The following is a 22357-nucleotide window of genomic DNA, read 5'->3' on the forward strand; positions in this document are numbered from 1 at the left end:
TGAACATAAGCTTTCGTGAGCTACAGCTCACTTCATCGAATACAGACTAACACGGCTGCTACTCTGAAACCAGTGGATTCTCTGTGGATGATTTATTAATGGACATAATAAAGAACATTTCTGACCAATTGGGTGGATTGCTACTATGAAGGCTGAGCCTCGAAAGGTTTGGAGGCTCAGTTACATTGAAATTGTTGTCAGATGCCATCAGTGTGGTGCTTTGCTCTGTTCAATGTTGATAACAGTGGGCTGCATGAGTGTGTTCCCTCTGTGTGCTGCCCCTTCTCTGCAGATCACTGGCACAGCAGACCCTGAGAGAACCCCCAATGACCACAGACGCTGATAAGGTACGAAGGCACCCGGCCAGGTTTATTGTCAAACGAAGCACAGTAATAGTTTCCCGCAGACTCTGCAGGACATACTACGAATATGTGTCCCCTGGCAATGGACTGGCTCAGTCAGTGGCGGGACTCTCCACTGCTCCCTATGCCAGACAAAGACGCCGCCCCACGGATGCATTCTTATACACAGGTACAAACAAGTTACACATCACTCCTGATGTATTGAGGTGCAACCCCTTTACGTAGCAAGGTGCCGCCTCTCACCTTGTACATGTTGGTTCGAACAAAACAACTCTATCCATCATATTGTCCTTCTGACCCTGTCTTTAGGATGCGTCTTCCTGTTTCTTGTTATCTCTGTGGAATGTGTTCGTACTGGGATGTTCTGATATCTAGTGTCCAGTACCTTTTAGCTACGTATCTTTTTGCAGTATTAGCCCTTTCCTTGCCAGCTTCTGTGAGCAGGGCCTGCGTCCAGAATTGGTTGCATTTCAGTGGAGGAGGACTGGGTTCCCATTATGATAATTAATAGAAGTAATAGCTAGCTCTTTTGTAGTGCTTTTCATCAGTAGATCTCAAAGTGCCTCACAAAGGAGGGCAGTATCCTTATCCCAATTCTATAGATGGGGAAGCTGAGGCAAAGAGCCATGAAGCAATTTTGCCCGCATTCAACCAGCAGGTCAGTGTCAGAGCTAGGAACAGAACCCAGATCTTCTAAGTCCAGCCGGTGGTCTGTCCACTAGGCCATATTATTATTTCACAGCACATCATTATTTATTATTGGTATTCTGGCAGGAGATGTAGACTTCATTGTACTAGACACTGTATACATGCACACACAGAGGGCGAGACAGTGCCTACCCCAATGAGCTTGCACTCCACACAGGAAAGACAGACAAAGGGTGGGACCGGAAGCAAAGGTACAGAGTGGAGGAGGTCACTCAGGAGCTCAGTGCCAGGAACAGAACCCATGGGCCGTAAACATACAGCACCTCCAGTGTCACTGCTTCAGAATGAAAGGTGCCATAGACACACAAGGTGAAGTGATGTCTTGGTAAGCTCAAAGCGTCTCCTTTTCTAGCTATGGCACATCTTATCTTCTAGGCAAAAAGCAGTGCTGAGGGCTAGGATGAAAACTATCCCTGCTTTTTAACCCATGTAGATGTTTAAAAAGTCTGTTCAGCCCACTAGCTCGTCGGTGTATGTTGAGTGTCATTTTAGAAGGAGGTGAATGGAATTGTTATAATCTGTGCACGTGGTACTGTTTTCTCTTATGAGGCCCATTAAGTGCCTTGACATGTACAGAGTGCACCTGAAGTGAGCCTGCTGCTGTGATGGGGGACAGTGGTTTCCTTTGGTGAGAAAGGGACTTGACCTCTTTTGGCAGCTGCTCCATTTTCCATCTGTTGAGAGTCACTGGTTTACGTTATGTTCTTTCTGAGTCAAACTGAACCATATTTCTCACTCATCTAAAGAAAATAACCAGCTATTAACAATTTAACCCATGAAACAATTAACTCAATTTATCTCACTATGGTTCCCCAGAATAGCTCCATGGTTATTGGAAGGTAAGCAATATGCATGAGGAACCCTGTTAATGGGGATTAGCTCTCTCACAATATTTGTGACAGGTCCCAGTAAGCGCACAGGGAATAAGGGCTATTTCATGCCTTGGTGTAATAGGCAGTTTCCATAATGGGATAAGCAAAGCCCAACTGATATATAAAGCTGTGAAAACATCAACTCTTGGCTTTCTTATCATTCCTGCTTGCTGGCAGTCATATCACTGATGATTTAGCAGCACTAGGAGATGCAAACTTTATTAGACTAATCCAAAACACGCAGCAAACACCCAGCCACAGGCTGCTGTCGTTTTGGGAAATATTCTCTCTGATTTCCAGACAGAAGAGCATCATATTTATAAAGAACATTTCTGACCAGTTGGATGGGTTGCTACTATGAAGACTGAGCCTTGAAAGGTTTGGAGGCTCAGTTACATTGAAGTTGTTGTCAGATGCCCATGGGTGTGGTGTTCTGCTCTGTTCAATGTTGATAACAAGCCAATCTATCACTTTGGAGTAATCATCAATAGAAAAGGGAATCCCAGATATTGTATGTCACCAAGTTCATGACAATAAAATTACCCACTCAGGTTAGCAGCAGTAAGCAATTTTCCTGTGAATATGTGAGCACTGTAGTCAGGTTGCATAATGTTGAATATCTTTTAAATGAAGACGTTTTGCTGTATTACCCACTCAGATGGACCTCATAGCAACAACAAGTAGTTACATGAGCACAGAAATTCAAAAATGTACAGCTCAGCCCTGAAATGTGCTGAGCACCCTCATCTCCAACTGAATTGTCACTCACTCAGTCTGAGCATTTTAGGCCCTGGCAGGACCAAGCTCTTTGACTGTAATCTCTTCGGAACAGGCATTCCACAGTGAATTCTTTAAAGTGCAGTGTAAATGTTCAGAACTATATCACTGTCACATAACGATAAATACTAATTATGACTCAGATGACACTGCTATGGGCAATACGGAGACAATTCTGTAGATGACCTTTTTGCACTAGTAGACACATCTCTCTCTAATTCATATTCTCAAATACGATTTTCTACAGATCTAGTGACCAATATATGCCGGCTAGCACATAAATATATATCAATCATATATATGTATGTATGTTAGTATGCATTAAGCACCAATACCATGAAGCACAAACATTGTACCAGTGATGTAGCCTAAACTGACCTATCCCAAAAAGAAAAGGAGTACTTGTGGCACCTTAGAGACTAACAAATTTATTAGAGCATAAGCTTTCGTAAGCTACAGCTCACTTCATCGGATGCATCCAATGAAGTGAGCTGTAGCTCATGAAAGCTTATGCTCTAATAAATTTGTTAGTCTCTAAGGTGCCACAAGTACTCCTTTTCTTTTTGCGAATACAGACTAACACGGCTGCTACTCTGAAACCTGACCTATCCCATAGTTTAGTTCACTTATGATAAGTTTCCCATAACTCCTTGCATTAGCTGGAGTAAGCATTTGGCATAAGTGGATAGGAAACTGGTCAAAATCAAGATACATTTGTCCTATGTCTTAGTACAAGCTAGCACAGTATCTTCACGGACAAGTACCTGGAATGCTTGTAAACAAAACAAAGATAAGGAGTAGAACAAGTTAGGGAACCGGGACAAACTGATGGGTTGAATTTTAGTGATGTGTAAAGAGAGATGTAACTTTTAAAATCATGATATAAATAATACCATCTGAAACATGTAACTTGGGGGAGCACAGCTTTTGTGTAAGGTAAATGTAACATTGTTGAATGGGATGGCTCCTCAGAGACTGGTATCATATAGAACCTTTTTCCAGTACCATATTAATAAACCTGACTGACACTGGTTATTTGGTCTCTTGAATATATTTCATAATGAACCAAAGTGTGGTCAAAAAATTGGCTATACAATTCATCAACACCACCTCTTCCATCATAATTTCTATTTTTTCTTTAAAATAATTTATTTTAAAAAATATTTTGTATCCATTTTGAATTGAATTATGTTGGATAATTAATACATCTCCTACTCCTAAAACCACATTTTTGGCTTTAAAACAATCCTAGTGTGCCTCACATTCTTAAATATGTATAATACTGCCAGCTGGCGAAGTCACCCATCAGGGATGAGTTGTGTGCTGTGACATGCAGTAATCATGAATGGACTTGAAATCATTAAGAGACACAATCAAGTTAAAAATTATAATAAAAATTCTTACATCCATTACTAACATCACTTCAGTATATTATAACTAAATCATTGGAAACCTTGTATATCTTCTATTTTCGCTCTATTTCCTCATCTAAACAGTAGAAAAAGTCAATACTACCTTAAAGAGGCCATTAGATGGGAAAGTATGCCTAAAAGGCAAAATTGCTAATGATGGTTGGGTTTTTTTTTTGTTTATGTGTCCTAGAAAGAGAGCCAAGACACTTGCCCCATCCTGTGCAACTCCTAGTTGGCACAGAGACTTGCTAATGGAATGCTGGAATTTTTGCCCTCCCATTAGGGGAAAGCAGAAGCTTTCTCCTGAAAACTGGACAAACTAGATAGGAGCAAGTTACAAGTGGAGCAAAACAAGAAGCCAAAATCTAGGCCTGCCACAAAGTGTGTGTGTGAGAGCAAGCTCTGAAAACTGATGCACAGAGGCAAAACTTTCTTGCTTTTAAATGTATGTTATATTGTTTTTAGTTTCCTTGTAAATAAAGACAAACCCCAGACAGGGGTTGAGCTATGACACCAGCAACATGTCTGAGCTGCATTTGGAGCACAATGGGATAATCTATTAATTTAATAATCTAATCATCCATGTAGAGAAAAAATGGCAGAACAATATCATTGCCTCACTTGTTGCTTATTAATGACATTTTATTTTGTCTCTCTCCCATTTCCTTCTGTTCTTCTACTTAGACAATAAGCAAAGACCTTGTCTTTTACATGTCTATAAAGTGCCCAGCTAGTTGCAGATAATATACAATTTAAAAAAAAAAACCCGTATGTTCCATGGAAATTTAACAGACATTTGAAGTGCCTCATGGCTAGCTAACATGTCATATGCCATTAACATTGAGGGATGTAATTAGATACTAATATAACAGGGATGAGGTATGCTGATTCTGATGAGGTAATGGAAGCATTAATCTTCCTTCATTCTAAGTACACAAGCCCGATCTGGTCCATTTCTGTGCAAGATGGAAATCCAAAAAATACATGAAGTGCTTTATTTGCTGACAGGTAATATTTATGCATTCATAATTAAACTATTAAAAATGAAGAGCCTTAAAGCCTTTTATTCAAACAAGCCACTGGAACATTTCCCACTGCTTACAGTCATCTCTTGAAAGGTGCCCAGTGGCAAATTACCAGATAGCAGTCCATTGCCCCCCAGTAGAAGACCAAATCTGGAAACCCCCAAATGAACAATACAGCCCCTGGTTTGAAGGCAGGAGGATGATTCTGTGGTGTATGCAGCACACCTGAGATGTGCTGTAACCAAAGGTTCAAACACCAGCAGGGCTGGCTTGGCTCCCCATTCTGTCACACAGCTAAAATGATTAGGGCTGGTCAGGAACATTTGACTAAAAGTGTTTCCATGGGAAAATGCCAATTTGTTGAAACTGAAACATTTCACAGAAATATATCCGTTTTGACAAAACTTGTGCTGTGAAATGTTTCTAAGGTCCATAATGGAATTCCTGATCAAAGCAAGAGAGAAGTGAGAGCCCTGAATAGACAGTGGCCCAGTGGCTCTGAGACCAGGCAGAACAACCAGGGTCAACCACATCCCCAGGGTATACCCTAACCCAGTGGCTCTCAACCTTTCCAGTCTGGAGTCCGCTTTGTCTTGTATACCCCAAGTTTCACCTCACTGAAAAACTATTTGCTTACAAAAATCAGACACAAAAATACAAAAGGGTCACAAAAAAGAAAAGGAGGACTTGTGGCACCTTAGAGACTAACACATTTATTTGAGCATAAGTGAGCTGTAGCTCATGAAAGCTTACTCTTTTCTTTTTTGAGAATACAGACTAACACGGCTGCTACTCTGAAAAGTGTCACAGCACACTGTTATTGATAAATTGCTTGTTTTCTCATTTTTACCCTGTAATTATAAAATGAATAAATTGGAATATAAATATTGTATTTCCATTTCAGTGTATAGTATATAGAGCAGGATAAACAAGTCATTGTCTGTATGAAAGTTTAGTTTGTACTGACTTCGCTAGTGCTTTTTATGTACACTGTTGTAAAACTAGGCAAATATCTAGATGAGTTGATGTACCCCCCGGGATACAAGTACCCCCACTTGAGACCTGCTGCCCTAACCATAGGGCTGTTCGCTCTCACCGGTGGGGCTCTTTTGTGCGTGAGATTGTTTGTTTTCCAAAAAATGTCAGAAGGTTTCTGTTTCCATTTCACATCAGAATGAAAAACAAATGTGCAACTCTCTAAACTTTTCACCAAAGAGAAATGTTGTTTTGCAGCCAGGCCCAGGCCATAGCCCTGTGCCCGGCCACGTGGTGCCGCGCTCTGTGCCTGGCTCTCCACCGGCTGCTCGGCTAGCGCTGGGCTCTGCCGGGGGCCTCCGCCATGGCCCCGCACGTAGCCAGCTGGGGGCCTGGCAGAGCCCCGGGCCTAGGCGGGGGCCACAGAGCCAAGGGGACCATGGGGCCAAATCTGGGCCACCAGACGCCGGAGCAGAGCCCGCACTCTTTCTGTTCACTCGAGGCGGTCGGCGCTTTTCATGATTTGTTCTGGAGTCTGGACTTTGGCTCTGTCCTGACCAAGAAATTTGGACCTTGACAAAAGAGAACTGACCCCCCCCCCCGCCGTGAGGGGCCGGGCGTGGGCAGCCCCCTCGCAGTGAGACATTCTGGGGTCACAGGAGCCTGGTCCCCCAGAGAGCCCCTCCCGGCCTGAACCCCTCAGCGCCCCCCCCCCGCCTGAACCCCTCAGCGCCCCCCCCCCCCGCCGCGCGGAGGCCGCTCCCGCCGGGCTGGCCCCGCCCCGCCGGGCTGGCCCCGCCTCCTGCGCGCGAGCTGGCCGGGCCGGGACCTTAAAGGGCGGGGGGGCGGGCGCGAGCCGGCTGCGAGCGGATCTGCCGGCGGAGAGCGCGGCCCGCGCCGTGTGCATAGGTAGGGCCGCGGGGCTGCGCCCCCTCCCCACGTGGCGGGCTCGGGACCGGCCTGAGGCCGGGGTTGGAAGGGCTGGAGTTGGGGTCACAAGTACTGGGGTGGGGGCAGGATGGGATTGGGGGTTCTGGGGAAGGGGGGTCACAAGTACTGGGGTGGGGGCAGGATGGGATTGGGGGTTCTGGGGAAGAGGGGTCACAAGTACTGGGGTGGGGGCAGGATGGGATTGGGGGTTCTGGGGAAGGGGGGTCACAAGTACTGGGGTGGGGGCAGGATGGGATTGGGGGTTCTGGGGAAGGGGGGTCACAAGTACTGGGGTGGGGGCAGGATGGGATTGGGGGTTCTGGGGAAGAGGGGTCACAAGTACTGGGGTGGGGGCAGGATGGGATTGGGGGTTCTGGGGAAGGGGGGTCACAAGTACTGGGGTGGGGGCAGGATGGGATTGGGGGTTCTGGGGAAGGGGGGTTATTGTTGTGGGGGTGGGAGAGGGGCTACAAGTACTGGGGTGGGGGCAGGATGGGAGATGGGGGTAGAGGAGCCTGATGTGGGGATGGGTCACAGGAGACTTGCAGGGACTGGAGGTGGGGAGGGCTATGGAAGCCTGATATGGTGGACAGGGGGGTCACTGGAGTGGGTGCTGTAGGTTTCTGGCTAGATAAGAGCTCACTGGGGGGGCGTTTGAGCTCATGCTGGCTGATGGATGAGGGCCGCTATCAGGGATGCTTGCTCTTTGGGGCACATGGCCTTTCTTCTCTAGGGCCTCAATTTTCTCTAGTCCCAGGTCATGGGGTACTAAGTGGCTAACAGGGCTTGTGGGGAGGGATTTGGGGCCTTTAGCTGCTAAGGTATGTGTTAGAATGGGGTTTGGGAGTTCTGGGAAGTGTATTAATCGGGGGCTTTTTGCCCCTAAAGGTATTCCATTACAGCCCCACGCTGGGGGGACTGGCTTTGTTTGGGAGGAAGGGGAGAATCAGACCCCAAGTGGGGATTGTGTGTGGGAAGGCTTTGCTGATGCTCCCATGCTGTACCTTTGCTACATATGGGCAGAAACAGAGGATTTCTGTTTCAGGGCTGTTAATCTGGTGCACTGTACTATCATCAAAATGTTTGATTTAATGTAGATAGTTTAATTGGCTGTGGATGACTCTCTTCTTAACTTTGGCACAGATGTGCTCACTGGGATGAAAAGCATAAAGTACAGTTTCAGCACTTGATACATTACAAAGTTTCCAGGAGGCAAACCTCACTTTTTGGGTACATTGCTGGTGTTCCCCTAGGAAAGAACTTGTGATTCCAGGCTGCAAAGCAGTGCTGGCTTCACAATCACCAATATGGCTCTTTTTAGAGTAGGTTTTTGATCTCTGCAAGGGATGTGCTCTGGGTTGGGTCAAATAAAGTTTCTCCATTTACTTTTGGAAAAGATTTGTCTAGTGCATGCGTCTGAGCTTTTGAATTACTGATATTTCCTATTTCAGAGTAGCAGCTGTGTTAGTCTGAATCCGCAAAAAGAAAAGGAGGACTTGTGGCACCTTAGAGACTAACAAATTTATTTGAGCATAAGCTTTCGTGAGCTAGAGCTCACAAACTTTGAAAATGTTCCCTGCTTAGACATCATTCTGCTGAAATCCTATATTCTGTGTTGCTTTCTTCAGTAATAAGTGTGGTCTAGCAGTTAGTTCATAGAAAAGAGTTCTGGGTTCTACTGGATCGGCCACTGACTTGCTGTGGGATTGTAGGCAAGTTGCTTAACCTCTGCCTCATTTCCCCCCATTTTGGGAAACTACTTGCCTATATCACAGAGGTACTAAGGCTTAATTTTCATAAAATCCTTTCAAATCCTCTGAAAACTGCTACAGAAGTCAAATGACTTGTCACTTAAAAAATGGGACCCTTGTTCTTTAGGTGCTAGCTTGCTCCTGGAGGCCTGAACTCAAAATTCCATCTAGTAAGGATATTATTTTTTTTTAAAGGGGAAGAGCTACAGGAAAAAATGATAGTGTGGAATCATCTCTCCCTACGAGAGAGCAGTGGATATTTCGGCTCTTGATTTGTCTACTGTACCCGACTTGCTAATCCTGTTTCTCTCCTAAATTCATTTTTAAATCTACTGGATATTTTGGAGGCTCCGTGCACTTGCATCCTGAAGCATTTAGTGTGTTGTATTTTGCTTGTCCCTGATTTCTTCCCTTTCTTCATACTAAGAAAATCTTTGAAACTTTTAAAAATACAAACTTTGCTACCTTAATTTTTTTCTGCCACCCTAACTTAGGCCTAAATTTAGGTTGATATAGGTACAATGCTCCAGGGTGTGCAAAATTCACACCCCTGACTCTAGGTATGCAGACCTAACCACTGGTGTGAATGCACCTACATCAATGGAAATATGCTTCCACCAACCTAGCTACCATTGTTTGGGGAGGTCGAGTTTCTCCTTCCGTTGCTCTAGTCTGCATCTATGCTATGAGGTTGCAGCAGAACAGTGATGGCGCAGTAACTATGCCACTATAGTTTCTGAAACATATAGCATAGGTATGGCCTTATAATTGACACTTGCTAGGAAAGAGCAAAAGCCCTTTTCCATCATGTCTTTCCTTTCTGTGCCAGTCAAACTCAGAATTATGATTTGGCAGCTGAAAGTTTGTTTTGGGGACTGGAAGGGAGAAGCCCTTATTATTATACAAATATCTGCTACAACAACAACAAAGGGGGATACTTGGCTGGCCACTTCCTGTGAGCAGAATGTTGTGTGTGTGGGTCACCCTGAAATGGTAGGTCCTGTTACAGCCTTGGAGTCTATGGTGTGAAGGATTTCAATGCTAAAACTTGCCTCACTCCACTACTGATTAAGCTTCTGGTCCTAGCACAATAAGGCTGGTTAAGTTAATGATTTTTAATGGTGGATATTGGTACATATCATTGTGGGGTTGCTGCTTGCTTCTCTCTGTACTTCCCCTTTCACTCCTGCTGATGAAACGTGGCACCATTCCTGCACCTCAAGGCTTTCACTGACTGTAGCAGTAAGGACGGGTGGATAAGTGAGGGGGCTGCTTCCTGCAGCTAGCTATGTCATTGCGGACTTGTGAATTTACCTACTAGAGGGCTCTTCCAAATGAAGAGCGGGAATGAAACATTTCTAAGAATCCAATTTAGAGGAAGTTAAAGATGCTCTTAAACTTTTGCTATTTTTATCAGTAATACCCTGAAACACAGAGTGCATCCTGCTTCTTGATCCCTTGCATTTAACCAGGAGCTTGTATCTGCTCTATTAATATAATACTGCAATATAAGGCAGTTACTGTTTGTCTAGATGGCACAAGACCTTGCTCTGGAAGGGCACTTCAGTTGCTCATGTTCTTGTCAATCTGTGAGTTGTTGGGAGCAATGCTTGACACTGTCTCTCATGACTGTGATGCAATCCAGGGAACAGCACTATAGTCATAAGCTAGCAAAATGTGACCTACTTTGCTTACTGGCTAATGCTGTGTCCCTATCTGTAAGGGGAGTACAGGGACTTAATTCTAGTTAATAGTGGGTATACAATATATGCACAATATATGCAAACTTCATTTGTATTCTTCAGGGGTTGTTCATTCTTGTCCTTCTAGGTCATTTGTACCCAAAATTACTGCCAATAGCCTCATTGATTCCCTGTACCAAAAGAAGGAAAATATTACTGGTTTACCTTTTCTGGGGGTTGAGATTTATAATAAAAAATGTCAGGCTTTTTACTGACTGACATAACATATCACAGGTTTCAGAGTAGCAGCCGTGTTAGTCTGTATTCGCAAAAAGAAAAGGAGGACTTGTGGCACCTTAGAGACTAACACATTTATTTGAGCATAAGCTTTCGTGAGCTACAGCTCACTTCGTCGGATGCATCTGATGAAGTGAGCTGTAGCTCACGAAAGCTTATGCTCAAATAAATGTGTTAGTCGCTAAGGTGCCACAAGTACTCCTTTTTCTATAACATATCACAGCATCTCTTCTGCTTATGCTTGTCTCTAGTCTGAGAACTCAACCCCAGAGGTGAAAGTAAGCCGTTACGCCCCAGTACAGCATACTGGCAAGAGCCGGTGCACTGTACTGAGGCAGTCCGGCTTCCCCAGGAGGCAATTTAAAGGGTCTCCAGAGTCCCACTGCTGGAGCCCTGGGGTAGAGGCTGTGGGCCTCCAGCAGTTATTTAAAGGGCCCAGGGCTCTGGCGGCTAATTAAAGGACCGAGGCACTAGAAGCAGGGGAGTCCTGGGCTGCTGCTACCCAATGGGGGAGTGGGGGGGGCACTTAACTTATGGGATGGTCTGGCTCTGGCTCTGACCCTCTTCTGCCCTAGGCCCCACCCCTTCCAGGGGCCAGAGCTGGCCCCAGCCTACCGGTAAGTCGGTCGACTTACTTTCACCTCTGCTCAACCCCTCCAAATAAAATTCCCACTGACAAGCCTGGTAAGTTTAGGTTTCAAGTGTGCGGCCTTTTAGGTGAGTTGTATCTTAATATCTTGTATATGGAAGGAATGGAGCCCTTTTAGTCCACTTGCTGTTTAAATCCACACAAAAAAAAAAATCACTGGTGATTCTCCTAACAAATTGCACTCTGTATCTCATTATGTACTGAAATGACCTGTGGAGTAGAGTAGAACTTTCTGTTATTACTGTACAGACATGGCATTTAACTGGTTCTTTGCACTCTCATGTGCTCTTGGTGCTAAAATGTATGGCCTGATTTATTTATTTTTTTTAAATAGCTGCAGAGCTTCAGAATTTTGCTGAATGGCAGGTGCTCAGTAGTTCTGAAATCGGACCATTGTAACCTAAATAAACAGTTTGAACCAGATCAGTACTCACTAAGCAGATCTCAGTATTTAGTGTTTGTTTTTAACACCAAAGGATGTCTGATGTGCATGTGCTATTGCATAGGCTGTTTGGTAAGATATTTTATCCTAAGAAAATGTAGGCCTTCATTTTCTAAGTAGCCAGCCTAATTTCTACATATAGTAAAAGAAAATGGCTTAAAGCAGGGCTAGTCAATAGGCAGACTGCAGGCCAAATCTGGACTGCCAGATGCTTTTGAATGGACCCTGAAATCATTTTATTTAATTATTATTATTATTATTATTATTTATTGTTTGTTTTTCTCTGGAGTCTAGACCTTGACTATACTTTGACCAAAAAATTTGGATCTTGACAAAAAATAAGTGACTGCCCCAGCTTAAAACTTAACGCAAGTTTTAAAACTTTAGACTTCTGTTGGTTACACGGTAAGAATTAGTCCGCTTTCTTTTTGTACACTTTTAACTTGGTAACATAAAGTACTGGTGCTTCAGAGTGATCTGTTTTTTATGACTGACAAATTGCAAGTGTTAGCTAAATGGACAAGACTGAATTGTAAAGATCAAGCCAGAGTCAACTGAATTGTTCTATAAAAATATTGAGCTTCAACATTCTTACCTACTTGCACTTGGGTTTTTTCTTTTAATGTCCGTGTGCCATTTTACAGCCTTGATACTGAAATTGCTAAAAGGTAATAGAAGCTTGTATGGGAGGAGAATACAAAGAGTGGAGTCCTATCTGTTTTCTTGTTGACTAGTGTATGAATTGGCTGGCTTATTTCCAGTAGATCTACAATAACTCAAAACTCCTAAGCCATACAAGGTCTACATTTTTAACAATCAGAGTAATTAACCAGCGGAGCAGTTTACCAGTGGATTTGCTGGTTTCTCCATCACTTGCAGTCTTTAAAACAAGATTGGCTGTCTCTCTGACAGACATGCTGTAGTGCAGCCACACATTATTGGACTTGATGTAAGGATTATTGGGTGAGTTCTGTGGCTCCTCTGGTCTCACTTCCTGCACAGTGATTCTGTTCTGGCCTTAATCTGCTGTAGATGGCAAAGAGTTGATAAATTTGGAATAATCTAGGAGCCAAGTTTCTGAGGTGTGACTTTGTAAACTGACAGGTTTCAGAGTAGCAGCCGTGTTAGTCTATATTTGCAAAAAGAAAAGGAGTACTTGTGGCACCTTAGAGACTAACAAATTTATTTGAGCATAAGCTTTCATGAGCTACAGCTCACTTCATGCATCCGATGAAGTGAGCTGTAGCTCACAAAAGCTTATGCTCAAATCTGTTCATCTCTAAGGTGCCACAAGTACTCCTTTTCCTTGTAAACTGTACAACTTCACTGTAGCTGTCCCATTTTGCAGTTCATCTTTGTCTCCTATGACCCACTTGCCACTGCTGTATTTTTATTTGTATTGCAGTAGTGCTTGCGTATTTCAGTCATGGACCAGGACCCCATTGTGCTAGGCACTGTACAAACACAACAAGGGCTGTCCCTGTCCCAGAGAGTTTACAATCTCGGTACAAGACAAGAGATATCAGGTGGAGACAGACAGGGAAGCCCAAGGAACTGCTAGTTCTCATTGCTGTATTAAATGAGTGTAGAGATGGTGTTTATGCAGCTTGTCCTTCCCTAGAGGCAGCAAATCTGTTGGATGACCCCATTCAGGTGTGGAGCTGTTCCACTGAGGTCCAATTGCTGTTCAAATGTTTGTACCATGTGTCCATGCCTTCTCAGATTTGGTGTGACTGTTCATCTCCTGATGCCAGTTCTAGCTGATAACCCTGAACACTGATCAAGCTACTTCACAGAAAATGATGATGAAAATAGCTGTCTTTTTGATGAAAAGAGACATCTGAAAGTAAAACAAGAATTTTACTTTCATTGCTGCCTCTATGTACCTGAACATGTCTTGTATAAGTGTAAGAGTCCCCTGCTCATGCTAAATTACACCTTTTATAAGCCAACGAATAAGGCAGTTCAATAAAAGTTCTGTATTCTTGGATGCTTTTGTACCTTGTTGTTGCAAGACATGGTATGTGAGGCTACCTACTGTCTGGGCATAGTATGAAGTGGGAAGACGGATGAAAGATGTGCCAGTTTTGGTTCTGAATGCATGGTACTTGTGATGGGGTGTCTGTAATTTAGATCTGACAGCATAAAAGAGGAGAATTCTGTTTTGCTCAGTTATTTGCAGGGATGGGGGTGGGTGGAGGGTGTTGTCTCATGCTTGAAATCTAAATAACTGGATACTGACTTAAAAATTAAATCTACAGACAAATTGCATTGGGCAACTGCATTATATGCTCCCCTGTGCTGCCCTGGACATGACCAGGATGGGTTGAGATCCCTTAGGTACTGGACTAAGAGCATCAAACTTTTGAAAAGCTGCATGTAAGCTAAGGAGAGATTCCACTGCAAGTTAAATCTAATTAAACATTGTGGCACTGGTTTTATTGTTGCACTTGCAGCTTTTATGACTTTTTTTTCTCCTCCTCCCCTCATGAAACCAGCTTATATTAGGTAGTTTTACAAGAAAATATGGGTCTCTTCCCACCATTGTTATGACTCATTTATGAGAGGTATCATTTAGAAGCTGGCAGAGTACAATTATATAAAATTCAAAGATGTTGCGTGCAGGGTTATATTTAACACTTGGAGCCACTTCTGATCAAACGTTGTCACATAAGTGACTTTAAAACACTCCCTGATAGTCTAAAGCCTCATCTGTGCTACAAAGTTGGGTGAACAGTAAGTCAGCTGGGTCAACCTATTTATGCATACGTCCGCACTAAAATTCGTCTCCCATTGATTTAAGCGATGCAGTAAAACCATCTCCCTGCGTGGCACCCACTGAGCTCGAAATGGTGTGAGCGTTGATACTAACAATTTTCTAGCAGTGGCCCCATAATGCCCATTCTCTGTTACAGTGACCACACTGGTCACTAGTGTGAACTCCACTGCCCAGGGGTCATAGAGTCTGGAAGCCACCTCCATCCCCTTAAAATAGCCTGCATATTTTTGAAATGCCTTTTCCTGGGTGCCCAGCTCAGCAAGCACACCCAGCAGTACTCCCTTGTTGTGTGCAGCTGACGATGCTGTCTCCATGCGCTAGACATGCTCCTGTCTGGAGCAGGCAGGCGGTACTAGATCTCCTCCCCACAGGCACAGAAGAGGCTGAGCAAGGACAGTTATGGATCAGCCATAGAAATGTGGATGTCTGACCAGCTCCAGTGCAGCATGAAAGTGAAGGAACTGCATTAGGCATACTATGAGGCCAGGAGCAAAACCATCTGCTTTTGATTATTTCCATGCTTGTTAAATACAGTAATTAAATTTAGGGTCTCATATAGTTACTTTAGCAAGCTCTGCAGTGTGGACTGGGGACTCTTTCCCCTAGTAGTGATTATTATTTATTATTTTTTTTTTTAGTGGTGTGTGTGTGTGTGTGTGTGTGTGTGTGTGTGTGTGTGTGTGTGTGTGTGTGTGTGTGTGTGTGTTTAAATCCTGAAGATATTAAATACCTTTTGTCGTGTGATTTGATTCCTGTTACTGGCTTGGACAGACTTTAAAGATCACTTAATAGGAAACTTTTATCTCTGTGCAGTTTAACCTTCTAGGGTCTGATGTGAAGTCTCTATTAGCCCCTCACTTTTTTCTGTGCCACTCACCTGCAATGTCATCTACAACCACTAAACTTTCTATTTGCTGAGCCTGGGTAACCTCACAGTAATCCACTCTTGTCCCCACTTAGTGAGAAGGCAAATTGGCTATAGGTGAATTCAGGAAAATGCTTGTTAACCAGAAGCATTTTGGCCAAGGAAGTGTTTCCTCTCCAAATCTTCTGGTGCTCTTAAAATTCTGCTGTAAACCTGCTCTCAACACTCCTCGTCTAACTCATCACCTGTCTGGAACGAGGGATTGGCAGTTATGGTTCATATTATTGGTTGTATTTGCTGGGTTAACAAACACTTGACACACAAAGTGCTCATTGGCCATGTCATATAATCATAGAGATCACGAGGGTAATCCAGTCTAACCCACTCCCCATTTTCCCCCTTCTCCCTACTAGGAGGAGCTGAGTCCATCTCCCTGGTCTTTGAGAATCTTCTGAATCCACATCACAAGGTGTGTGAGCCAAGGAGTGTCTCCACAGGCAGCAGACACTCAAATATAAAAGTCTTTTATTTATTTATTTTTTGTGATACCATCCACTCCCCTGTTCCGTTTCTGAGTTGCTCGATTTGCCTCTTACAGTCCCATCACAGATGGGATACACTAATGCATGCAATCCAACTCTCTGACCACATGGAGTCTCAGCCCCAGTGATTCACTCTCCCCAGTGATTCATGATGATGACAGCACCTCCTTTGTCAGCCTTTTTGATTATGATGTCAGTTGTTTCTGAGGCAGTGGATGGCATTGTGTTCTGCACGGCTGAGATTATGGGGCAAGTAATGCTACTTTTCCACAATTTCAGCCCGTGCACGTCGGCGGAAGCACTCTATGTAGAAGTCCAGTCTGAGTCTCAGCCCCAGTGATTCACTCTCACCTCACTAGGGACTGGGGTAGAGTCTACTCCCACGTTTGACTCATGAGTTCTATCATGTTTCCCTAGGACATCCTTAAAAATTTTATTCCAAGCTTAAACAACATCCTGCCCTCAACTGTGATTGGAGAGATTTTGCTATAGCCAACATCCATAGGCTATTTTAGTAAGGGATGGTATAAAGTAGGCAACAGATCAGAAAGGGAATCTGTGCCAACCTAACAGCTGGCACTGCATAAGGATGTGAGGGTGAGTGGGCAGCTCCAGTACTTGTGATTTATATAGCTTCGCTCTGTTAAGAGTATCACAGCTTCTGGAGACTGCTTTTTTGGACTACAGATAAGAACAGCTGCTGTCTAGTCTGTTTTATAAGTATTGGGTGCTGCATTTGGGCATTTATCAGTCTATCACCCTGTGGTTTGCGGATTGGAGTGCATCTCAAGAGATGCTGGCCATTCTTAATATAACAGTAGGCCTGGCTGGGGGTGAGTGGGGGGGTGTCATGGTACTGCCATTTACTTGTGGGACAAACTAAACTGTTGATAGCATGAAACAATGAGCATGAAACAATGAGCGTTGTCTGCAGCTCTTTCTGTGGGTTGATGTCCTTAAGTTCCCTGAACGCCTGCTGCTGACCTTATCTCACCCCTTGCACAAATACTGTGGCTGGGTAGGTCCTCAATTGCCCATTGTGTAGTGCAGAGCCCTTGTGAGTCACACATCCCATGTGCTGCTGGGTTAAACCCCCTGCTAGGGGTGCGGAGTGGACTTTTGTCTCCCAACCTAAATCTCTAAATCAGATTAAAGCCAACAAAATTGGTGTTTTATTAGCTTGCAGTGAGCTCTAATTCAGCTCCTTCCTGCCCAGGTAAGGGCTGTTGACTTTGAAGCAATAAAAACCACTTCCAACTGGAGGAAAGGCCTGTGAGTCGCTCAGGAGCATGCTCTCTTGTTGCAAACCACTAAGGAAATACGCTGTCCTAGGGTTCTTCCAGACTAAGCTTATGGCTGGGGGCAGAATTCCCACCTGAATTTGCACTGTGTAACACTACCCCCTGCTCTGTGAAGTGTACTGGCTGGATGACTGGCAGCAATGTAAACTGACCTTGTGATGCAGAGGTGGTGTGGGGTCAAGTGCTTTGCATTCTACTAGAATTGGGGTAGTGTTGTTTAATGGGTACGTTGATTAGAAGATTCAGTGTTTAACAAGTATTTTCCACTGAATAGATTCATAGATACTAAGGTCAGAAGGGACCATTCTGATCATCTAGTCAAACCTCCTGCACAGCGCAGGCCACAGAATCTCACCCACCCACTCCTACAAAAAACCTCACCCATGTCTGAGCTATTGAAGTCTTCAAATCATGGTTTAAAGACTTCAAGGAGCAGAGAAGCCTCCCTCAAGTGACCCGTGCCCCATGCTACAGAGGAAGGCGAAAAACCTCCAGGGCCTCTTCCAATCTGCCCTGGAGGAAAATTCCTTCCTGCCCCCAAATATGGCGATCAGCTAAACCCTGAGCATATGGGCAAGATTCACCAGCCAGATACTACAGAAAATTCTTTCCTGGGTAACTCAGATCGCATCCATCTAATATCCCATCTCAGGGGATTAGGCCTATTTACCCTGAATATTTAAAGATCAATTAATTACCAAAATCACATTATCCCAGCATACCATCTCCTCCATAAACTTATTGAGTAGAATCTTAAAGCCAGATAGATCTTTTGCCCCCACTGCTTCCCTTGGAAGGCTATTCCAAAACTTCACTCCTCTGATGGTTAGAAACCTTCGTCTAATTTCAAGTCTAAAGTTCCTGGTGGCCAGTTTATACCCATTTGTTCTTGTGTCCACATTGGTGCTGAGCTGAAATAATTCCTCTCCCTCTCCTGTATTTATCCCTCTGATATATTTATAGAGAGCAATCATATCTCCCCCCAACCTTTTTTTAGTTAGGCTAAACAAGCCAAGCTTCTTGAGTCTCCTTTCATAAGACAAGTTTTCCATTCCTCAGATCATCCTAGTAGCCCTTCTCTGTACTTGCTCCAGTTTGAATTCATCCTTCTTAAACGTGAGAGACCAGAACTGCACACAGTATTCCAGGTGAGGTCTCACCAGTGCCTTGTATAATGGTACTAAAACCTCCTTATCCCTGACTCTTCTGATGCATCCCAAAACCGCATTAGCTTTTTTCACAGCCATATCACATTGGCGGCTCAGTCATCCTATAATCAACCAATACTCCAAGGTCCTTCTCCTCTTCTGTTACTTCTAATTGACGCATCCCCAGCTTATAACTAAAATTCTTGTTATTAATCCCTAAATGCATAACCTTACACTTCTCACTATTAAATTTCATCCTATTACTATTACTCCAGTTTACAAGGTCATCCAGATCCTCCTGTATAATATCCTGATCCTTCTCTGAATTGGCAGTACCTCCCAGCTTTATATCATCTGCAGACTTTATTAGCACACTCCCAGTTTTTGTGCCAAGGTCAGTAATAAAAAGATTAAATAAGATTGGTCCCAAAACTGATCCCTGAGGAACTCCACTGGTAACCTCCTTCCAACCTGACAGTTCGCCTTTCAGTAGGACCCGTTGCAGTCTCCCCTTTAACCAATTCCTTATCCACCTTTTGATGTTCATATTGATCCCCATCTTTTCCAATTTAACTAATAATTCCCCATGTGGCACGGTATCAAACGCCTTACTGAAATCTAGGTAAATTAGATCCACTGCGTTTCCTTTATCTAAAAAATCTATTACTTTCTCAAGAAGGAGATCAGGTTGGTTTGGCACGATCTACCTTTTGTAAAACCATGTTGTACTTTGTCCCATTTACCATTGACTTCAATGTCCTTAACTAATTTCTCCTTCAAAATTTTTTCCAGGACCTTGCATACTACAGATGTCAAAGTTAATTGTCCTGTAGTTACCCGGATCACTTTTTTTCCCTTTCTTAAAAATAGGAACTATATTAGCAATTCTCCAATCATTTGGTACAACTACTGAGTTTACAGAGTCATTAAAAATTCTTGCTAATGTGCTTGCAATTTCAGGTGCCAATTCCTTTAATATTCTTGGATGAAGATTATCTGGGCCCCCCGATTTAGTCCCATTAAGCTGTTTCAGTTTTGCTTCTACCTCAGATAAGGTAATATCTACCTCCATATCCTCATTCCCATTTGTCATGCTACCATTATCCCTAAGATCCTCTTTAGCCTTATTAAAGACTGAGGCAAAGTATTTATTTGTTTAGATATTGGGCCATGCCTAGATTATCTTTAACCTCCACTCCATCCTCAGTGTTTAGTGGCCCCACTTCTTCTTTCTTTGTTTTCTTCTTATTTATATGGCTATAGAACCTTTTACTATTGGTTTTAATTCCCTTTGCAAGGTCCAACTCTACTCGACTTTTAGCCTGTCTCACTTTATCCCTACATGTTCTGACCTCAATTAGGTAGCTTTCCTTGCTGATCCCTCCCATCTTCCACTCCCTGTATGCTTTCTGCTTCTTCTTAATCACCTCTCTAAGATGCTTGCTCATCCAGCTTGGTCAACAACTCCTGCCTCTGAATTTTTTCCCCTTTCTTGGGATACAGGCTTCCGATAGCTTCTGCAGTTTTGATTTAAAGTAATCCCAGGCCTCCTCTACCTTTAGATCCATAAATTCTTCAGTCCAATCCACTTCCTTAACTAATTTCCTTAATTTTTGAATGTCAGCCCTTTTGAAATCAAAAACTCTAGTTGCAGCTTTATTTTTGTTAATCCTTCCGTTCAGTTTGAACTGAATTAGCTCATGATCACTTGAAGCTCACGAAAGCTTATGCTCTAATAAATTTGTTGGTCTCTAAGGTGCCACAAGTACTCCTTTTCTTTCTAGTATTTAACCAGTTACCACAGTAGCACTTCCTGTAGTTCACTTATTTCTTGTCTGATCTCAGATATCACTGTTTTGTAACTAATAGCAACCATTACACAATCAGACTTCCCTGAGCAGATTCCGGATAGTAACTCCATTATATTTCACAACTGTAAGACTTGGCTTTGGTTCTTTAGTGTTTAGTAGGCCTCTTTCCATTCTCAAGGAGACTCGCTAGCCCTGGGAATGAGTTTGGGTTGCTTTGCGAGCCCTTTATAACAGAGGAATGCATCTGATTGGGTTCTAGCATGTGGTCTGTAAATTAAGGTGGGATAGAGCATTCTGATACTTGTAGTCTCTCTAGGCTAGAAAATGAGGGTGGTTGTAACTGGTTCATTTTATTCAACATGGGGAATGTGCTATGGGTGCAGGTTTTTTTGTGGCGGAAGGGAGGGCTTGGGAGGAGCTGGCATGGTAGAGACTAGCTGTTTATGATACAGGGAGGGAAACTATCAGATGGGACGGATTCAACCTCTCCTGCCCTCTCGCCAGGGGAAGGCAGCAGAGTGTGTGTGGTGGGAAGGGAGCTTGGGTTGGATCTGGCGGAGGCTGTGTGCACTTGGCTCAATTTGTCATTCTACGAGAGAAACTAAATTGTGATTGAAAATAAAGGGTTAGGTTTTCAGAAGTGCCCAAGTTTCTAATTTGGACATGTTGGAGATGCCTGCTGGCTCCTTTGGAAGAATGGGAGTGCTTTTAAAATGCTGTCTGTGGAGCATGCAGATGGCAGTGAGCAGTAGGAAAGAAGCAGAAGATTAAACCAGTGGCATTTTCCATGTGCTTCTCTTCCAAAAGATGGGCTCTTCCTGTCCAGCTCCTGGTGCAGTTCTTAAGGAGCAATTAATGCTACACTTTGCTGCTTAGTACAGGGGGAAAGGCTCTGAATGGAAAGCAGAACAAGGCTTGCTGAGATGGCCACACCTCTGCTAATGCCCATATGTACTGATAACACCTGTCTCCAGCTCCAGATGCCATGTGGCTATTGGACAGATTAAGTTAAACTGGAGGCAGCTGGATTGGCTTCTGCAGCAGCAGGAAGAAGCAAAATATTTTCCAAATGCATGAGGACGTAATCAGTGGGAAGACAGACAAACATAAATAAAGCCTGATAAGAGCATCTTACTCAGGAATTTATTTTTAGAATGCTGACCATGGCTTCGGTAATGGGTCTGGCACACCAGATCTTATGGCCCAGGGAAAAACACCATGTTTGGCTTTAGTAGGAATAGTAGGTAATCCTTGTTCCAGCGGCTATGGGTTTGTTCTAGTTTCCTTTGAAGTGTAGACACTGAGAATTGGGTTCTGCTTTGCAGTTAGTGCTACAGGAGCCAAGGGGAAACTGTCTAAAACAGCAACAGGAATAATTCCTGACTGCCAGCACCCTCTGACACCTTGAGCCAGTCACTTCACCTATCTATCCCTTCCCTGACTTGAGCTAGTCTGTGGGTTTAGATTATAACCATTTTGGGGCAGGGACCATTTCTTGCTATGTGTTTAGACAGCACCCAGCACACTGGGGCCTTCCTGTTGGCTGGGACCTTCTGGTGCTACTGTATTACCAAAAAAACAGGTAAAAAGTAAAACACTTGTGTCCAAACACTGTAAAGCACAGGAAATTCATGTGAATCTCCACCAGGGAATTCTGGGGAGGGAAATTCCCATTGATGGGAGCTTTAGTGGATAAAAAGGCTTGGCAGCTTCTAGCAACGTGCTACTGTGTTACTTAAACCTTGCTCCAAGCAGTCTTGGCCTCTGTTTCTGAAATAGGGTTGAATGTGGTTTGTCTGAATTTGAAGCAGATTGGTGCTCAGAACCCATTCAGCTGCATACCTATTGTCAGTGACAGGTCAGGGGTTAGTCAGACAGCTCAGAGCAGGGTAGGGTGGCATGGTAGTAAAAATCCTTGTCTTGTCTACACTAGAGCTTGTGATGAACTCTGGGAACAAAGTTTTGGGTCCTGCCCACTTGAGGCTCTTTGACTTGTTTGCAAGTCAGAAGGATGGAAGTCTTTCTCTTT

At 43.7% G+C, this 22357-nt stretch overlaps 1 protein-coding gene and 1 long non-coding RNA gene across 6 annotated transcripts in view; both read left to right on the forward strand.

Annotated features, from left to right (window-relative positions):
- LOC119846197 overlaps positions 1–1111 on the forward strand; it is a 49931-nt gene extending 48820 nt beyond the window's left edge. Inside the window, exon 5 of the long non-coding RNA XR_005289789.2 lies at positions 293–1111. This is a non-coding gene — a long non-coding RNA (uncharacterized LOC119846197). The remainder of the gene's footprint in view (positions 1–292) is intronic.
- Positions 1112–6932: 5821 nt separating this feature from the next.
- The window catches only part of SLC16A1 (solute carrier family 16 member 1), a 34291-nt gene continuing 18866 nt past the window's right edge, over positions 6933–22357 (forward strand). The window contains exons 1-3 of one of the 5 annotated variants that reach the window (XM_043500631.1): positions 6933–7040; positions 12177–12287; positions 15940–15995. The gene's annotated coding sequence lies outside the window, so the exon portion shown is untranslated. Of the gene's footprint in view, positions 7041–12176; positions 12288–15939; positions 15996–19477; positions 19573–22357 lie in introns of all 5 variants that reach the window. The other 4 variants (XM_038379492.2, XM_038379488.2, XM_038379487.2 and 1 more) reach the window with 4 other exon arrangements.

The sequence above is a fragment of the Dermochelys coriacea genome, chromosome 21 (assembly GCF_009764565.3).
Source record: "Dermochelys coriacea isolate rDerCor1 chromosome 21, rDerCor1.pri.v4, whole genome shotgun sequence".
Lineage (NCBI taxonomy): Eukaryota > Metazoa > Chordata > Testudines > Dermochelyidae > Dermochelys > Dermochelys coriacea.